This window comes from Anoplophora glabripennis, unplaced genomic scaffold, assembly GCF_000390285.2.
Source record: "Anoplophora glabripennis isolate ALB-LARVAE unplaced genomic scaffold, Agla_2.0 scaffold51, whole genome shotgun sequence".
NCBI classification, from domain to species: domain Eukaryota; kingdom Metazoa; phylum Arthropoda; class Insecta; order Coleoptera; family Cerambycidae; genus Anoplophora; species Anoplophora glabripennis.
In genome coordinates this window covers 1,175,433-1,181,693 of record NW_019416324.1, presented here as the reverse complement: position 1 = coordinate 1,181,693, position 6,261 = coordinate 1,175,433, and the positions used below count along the sequence as shown (strand labels likewise).

The 6,261-nt window shown below is 30.8% G+C and overlaps 1 non-coding gene across 1 annotated transcript; it reads left to right on the top strand.

Annotated features, from left to right (window-relative positions):
- Window positions 1–5,963: 5,963 nt before the first annotated feature.
- On the top strand, window positions 5,964–6,045 carry Trnas-aga. The gene has a single exon. It is a non-coding gene; the product is annotated as a tRNA-Ser (tRNA).
- The last annotated feature ends 216 nt before the right edge of the window (window positions 6,046–6,261 follow it).

The following is a 6,261-nucleotide window of genomic DNA, read 5'->3' as shown; positions in this document are numbered from 1 at the left end:
AACGTGCCATTCGTTCGTTCCGTCATAATACAATGTTATTAACGAGTAATTTATTCGCTACAAGACAATTATCGTAAAAATAGGAAAAATCCTTTCATATTCGCCGAAGAGTAGTTACTGTTTATTGTGCTAAATGTTGAAGTGAATGATGTCAAGCTGTATGATTTATAGCTTTGTGAGTTATGGTGTGCATCTATCTTTATACGTGAAAAATACACGTAGGCGATTTATAATCTTATAAATACTAACAATGTTAGGTTGTCTTTACAGAAATAGAACAGTAATAAAATCTTTGCAAATACGTTTTTTTCTTGAATTATTAATATTAAATAATATTGTAAGCCTTCAAAATAATATTGTAAGCCTTCAGAAATTCATGTTTATGCTTGCACAATAGCGTTCGATTTGTAATAAATATATTGTTTTTGTTTTCAGGTAAGTTTACCACTTCTGTGTCAAAGAGGGAAAGAAATTTTCTAATCATAGAGTCGGTGAGTAGAGAAAAAAATGTTAGTAGTTTGTTCATTAATTACAGTTTCAGTTTTGAATTACTAAAACTTATACACAAGTCAAACAACTACAGAATAGTTTGTTGGAATTTATGCACTCTTTGTAATAATTCATTTTCACATGCGCTCCAAAAGCAGCAGTAAGGTGGAAAGACGTAGTCACATATTTGGGAGTCCCAGGAGAGAAATGTCCTGCAGTCCTATCCGACTCTTTTTATCGACAGATAGGGAGTAATTTCGTAACTTTGTTTGTAATGGATGCAGCACGTACTTATAGTTTCAACTTCTTATTACGCTACTTAACTGACATATATGTTTTTAGGATTACTATTAGACAAGTACAAGGTGATACGTTTAACATTCAACTATACAACTAGGTCTGAGATTTTTACAACTTTATTGTTACGGTTTTGAAGTCAAGGGTAACCTGTTTTGTTATTAAAATTAGAATACACGTATATTATTTACACAACGAGGTTAATGATTTCGTGAAGATATGACAACTTTCTTGTCTATGGTAAATGTTTGGTTATTCGATGTTATTTTGGACTTTAATCGAATAAGTTTGTGTTTGTAAATATAAATAAACTATTGTTTTAACACGTAATGTCCCCGAAATAAATTTTAGGTCATATGTAAAACAGTTCTAAAGGAATTAATGGTCTTCATAGAATTTTTTATCTTTAGTTTATTTCTAATTTTGTCTCTAACTCTTTGAGTACTTTGCCGCCTGCTAGAAAAATTATTGAATAAAATTAATTAATTAATAGAAGCAGGGTTTTCATTTTTTTAATATGCCGCAGAATGTCAAAACATAAAAAATGACTAAGAAGTACGGCATTTCTCTCATTTACATATAGTTGTTAAGAAAAAAGGTTCCAACCAAACGTTTAAGACTTAACATCCAATAAGCCTAAAAACATATATCTAGCCATATATATCATATATCAAGCCAAAATAATGAATGAATCCCACCTAAGTAAAACTGTTGTGAGATATAAGTATATAAAAAATTTTCTAATCGTGTTATAACTGCTTTGACTACACCAAAAAAATGAATGTATTTTCATAAATTTACCAAAATTTTCTGAACGATTCTGAAGGACAATACGCCAGGAGAGACTAGTTATAGGAAATAAAAATCCAAAATCCGAGGGCAAGTATATCAATCACAACTAGCTTGAGTTGACTAAAGTCTTCCATAATATAAGCTTTAAGTTCTTTTTTCAAAACAGATTTTTTTGAGATAGTTTTCATTGTTTTAGGTAATAAATTAAATAATTTAGAACCAAGATATTATCTTAGTTCTTCAATTGAGATCGAAAAGACTTTACTGATAATTTCGAAACCGGTATAGAGAGAAGAAAATACTTAATAGTTTTAAAAGACATTTTATCTTTCTATTGTTTTCAAAACCAGTTGTTTGATGAAGATAATATCAACCAGATACCGTGCTGTATGCTTGCATCAAGTAAATTTAATAATCTTTCCAAGATTATTATATAATTAAATTAAGGGCGAAATATTTCGTTCAGAATTCCGAATCCTTGCAAGGCAAATATTATCCATCAACAGAAGCAAATTAGCTTCAAATATTCCCCCGGCATATTTAAAATTTTTCCTTATTAATTGATCTAAGCACTCAGTCTTTGTTAAATTGTATAATAATTAATACGTATCTTTAAGAACAAAAATCTACATATTTACGTTAGCTTAATTCAAAACAGTTTAATGCAGGGTACATAGTAGCCATCTGTTATTCAACAAATATAATGGTGTTTTCGAAACCGTATTAATTAATACCTAACAACCGTAATTCGTTTTTAATAACATCTAATGTTATCTCAGTGCGGTAATAAACGATTATCAAATTACACGACAAAAGTGATATATGTTAGAGATTTTTCATAACCACAACCCAGCGAACTAAAAGTTAATTCGAAACGAGATAGGCGACCCCGCTGTAACTGTTTCGCTATAATTACACTTAATTGCCGCCGGATTAAGATATACCAACCAAGTTTTTTTATTTATTTTGTTAAATCCGACCCGCGTTACCGACCGAGCTTGCCCGGCCTATCTACCATTTATTATTAGTTATTCCTTCAAGTAAACGCGATTTATACCGATTTTAAAAAAGCTTTCAGTAAAGCAAACAGTGATATACTGCCAAATAAGTTGTTAAAACTATTTATTTCTTGTTTACGAAGAACATATGGAACAGCATCATTTCAATTGCTTATTCGGGTATTCCTCAAGGTTCCAACTTGGGACTGTTATTATTACTTTACTTTATTAATGATCTGCCCAATATTGTGCGCCATTTTTGGTGCCTTGAACATGCAGAGAAATTCTTGCTGAAAATGATGATGATTTGTTACAAGCTGATGTTAATGCTATGTCGATTGGAGTAATAAAAAATTAATTTCAGTACCAGCAAATGAGAAGTATATACAATTTGCAAAAAACTAAGTGAAGTACTTAAGAGTAACATTTTACATAGAATTTTTATATAAATGACACTTAGGTATTGTAATTAGAGAATCAAAAAACTTTTACCACTTCAATTCAGTTATTAAACTTATTATGCTTTAGTAAAGCCTATGTGCATGAAATTTAGGTATTTGTACTTTAGGAACAGACCACCGGATAATCGTTTTGTTCACAATAAAGACCTACGCTTGGAATTTGGAATGAATACGTTGCATAACAAACGTGTTAGAACAACATTAACATTCGGTTATAAAATTTTAAATGATCTGGTGCATGACTCCATTTTTGTTGGCTTTGTTTCAGTTTAATGTTTCTTCTAGAAATGTCCGATCATAAGAATTATTACTTACTCTTAGAGCTACGAGCTGTGCTCCACTTATCATTGCGTCTGATGGACCAGGTTTCAGCTAGTAATAATGTTGATTTTTCACATAAATGTTCAATATTTTTACTGTTAATAGGCTATTGATTATAGGATTTTAAGGAAGTATGACGTTCAAGATATTTTATTACATGAATCGTTCAAGTGGTCGTTTTAGATAAAAAAAACGCGGAGTGCTATTAAATTAGAGGGTGGTAATTGGAGATGGGGTGAAAATGCATCCCTTTCTGTTTTTTAATTGTAGCTCGAAAACGAAGCAAAATGTCGCTACAGTTCATAGGAAAAATCATTTAGAGAATTGAATTTCCCATCGAAATGGCTTATTTAAAAAAATTAAAAGGAACATTTTATTCTAAAAATCGTTGATAAACTATTTGAAAAAAACAAAAAAAATCGATTTTTTTTAGTTTTTTGCCCCTAGTTTTTTTTTTGAGTAAAGATAGATATAGGCATTGCTTCGTAAAACAAATAGATAAAATTCCCTTCAAAATAAGGAGTTGTAAAGTATTTTTGGACGACCATTGACTGATATATGGCCGTTCAAACTTAGCCAATTTTTCGATTTTCGTCTAGTTTACCATTAATTTTTTTCATTTATCTACATTTCTTCATTTACATTTGCAAATTGAATCTCAATTCCAATTGTGACAATATTCAAGAAGTCGGAGTTGCAGAAGACGATGCACTTGAAGATAGATGAAGCTATTGAGATTCAATTTGAAAGTGTAAAAGAAGAAATGTAGATAAATGAAAATCCATATCCATGTTCTCCATATGCCAGATAATAATATGATTAACTGTAATTTCATTTGGAAAATCCCTCATAGTTTCATACAGTTGTGAAAAATCTTTATTTATTATTAACAAATAAAACTTTTGAAATAATTTTTTATTAAGTAAAGAACCAATTTGTGTAAAAATAATTAAAGAGTTATAATCATTATTATGTTAAAAACGACGAAAATATAAAAAATATTTAAGTTTGACCGGTTATAGCTCAGTCAATATTAGTCCAAAAGCTTTTGAAAACGCACCATGTTGAAGGGAATGTCATCTAGTTTTTTTGTTCAGCAATTTTCTTTGAATACTTCTACTAAAAAAAATATTAGAGTCAAAAAAGTAAAAAATCATAGTCCCTTATAACCTTGTTTTTGCTTCTGTCCGTGCACAAATGCAAACTGAAATTTATTGGAACTGCTATATTTACTAGTCTTACAAAGTGCCCGATAGATGACACCATTTATATTTCACAGACAGTACTTCAATAAATATCATGGTTAACTTAAAAACACTTAAAACTTAAAATCATTGCCCGAGAAAAGGATTTCTCACTGTCGGTGTCCTTTTAACAATACCAGAATTAATGTTATCAACTGGAATAGTCATCTAGACAAAAAAATTATCCCATTTTCTTATGGGGAGAGTGTAGTTTCTAATTTTGAAGGCCCATCCTTTATTGTCATATTAGATTTACGACCTTGGCTAGTTTGCATAAAACATTTTTTATGTCTCAAAATTCAGTTACACGTAAATCTTGACATATTAATTCGTCGCACGTATCTTCTCAATTCATATATGTATACTTTACCTGAGCAACTGAACCAAAAATGTAAATTTATCCGAGTCAACAACTTTTTTATGCCTTTTATTGCTTACTTATAATAAACGCAGACAAAATCCCTCCGTATTGACGTTTGAATATTTTTTCCATAAATTATGCAAGGCCCCAGTCGTAAAAGTAAAACCTGTTGGTGTTAATATATGCGCCGATAAATATTATATGTACTGGTATAGCTAGTTCACGTGTAGTTGAAACGAAAATAGACCGACACTTAAAATATCTTGTGTGATCGGAAATGATGCCCGTTACATTAGATCATTGTTGTGAAACCGGGTAAGCAATAACTTTTTGACGGGTAATGAGGTAGCAGCTACTTATAGGCTGTCGTTAAGCTAAATACCTAAAAATGTTTATTTATATTCTGGATTATCGGCAGCCCGAGAGGCTTGTCTACGTAATGATGCGCTTAAGAGCCGATTTAAACGAAGTTTGCTTATACATATCGATAGGTGTAATTTATTGTTTAAAAATTACCTCTAAAAATAATATCGAGGTCAACGCGTGCCTAAATGTTATCATCAGATAATAGTAATTATCGGTAGAAATACCCTTATTCTTTGGGAATACCTGTAATTAGGAAAGAGGAAAAAAATTACTGCAAATTTAATTGTATTTGCGAACTATAATGTACGTTTCAAGTTGTAATAAAAAAAGCCCGGTCTTTTAGAATAAATTAGGATAAACAAACTTAGCTTTATAAAATTGAAAATAATTTTAAGGAAAACATCGAATTTTGCCGTTTTCTTTAATTGCAGAAATTATTCTTGCAATGAAAAAATTGGAGCGACGCTATCGCGCAGAACATGATAATTATATGCGATTTCATATGTCTACCTATTTCAAAAGATTTAAATGTTTTGCAACTTTCTTGTAAGTACAGATTTATTGTTAATTTCAGGTCTATACTACGCGCTGGTATACTCGAATACCTCTCATTTTTTGAAAGCTGCAATCGTAAGCAGTCGTGGCCGAGCGGTTAAGGCGTCTGACTAGAAATCAGATTCCCTCTGGGAGCGTAGGTTCGAATCCTACCGACTGCGTCTTTTTTGTTTTAATTTCACGGGCCGACAAGATTTTAACCTAACAACACGAATATATTTTCCCAAAGGATTTTGGTGAGCTGAATTCTAATAAGGGGTCGAAATTTCTAAATTGACTCTAGTTTTCGAGATATCCTAACCTAAAAGTGCCAAACTCGCGATTTTTTGTCATATTTGAGGTTATGTTACATGGAAAAGTAATTTTTTTTGTTGAAA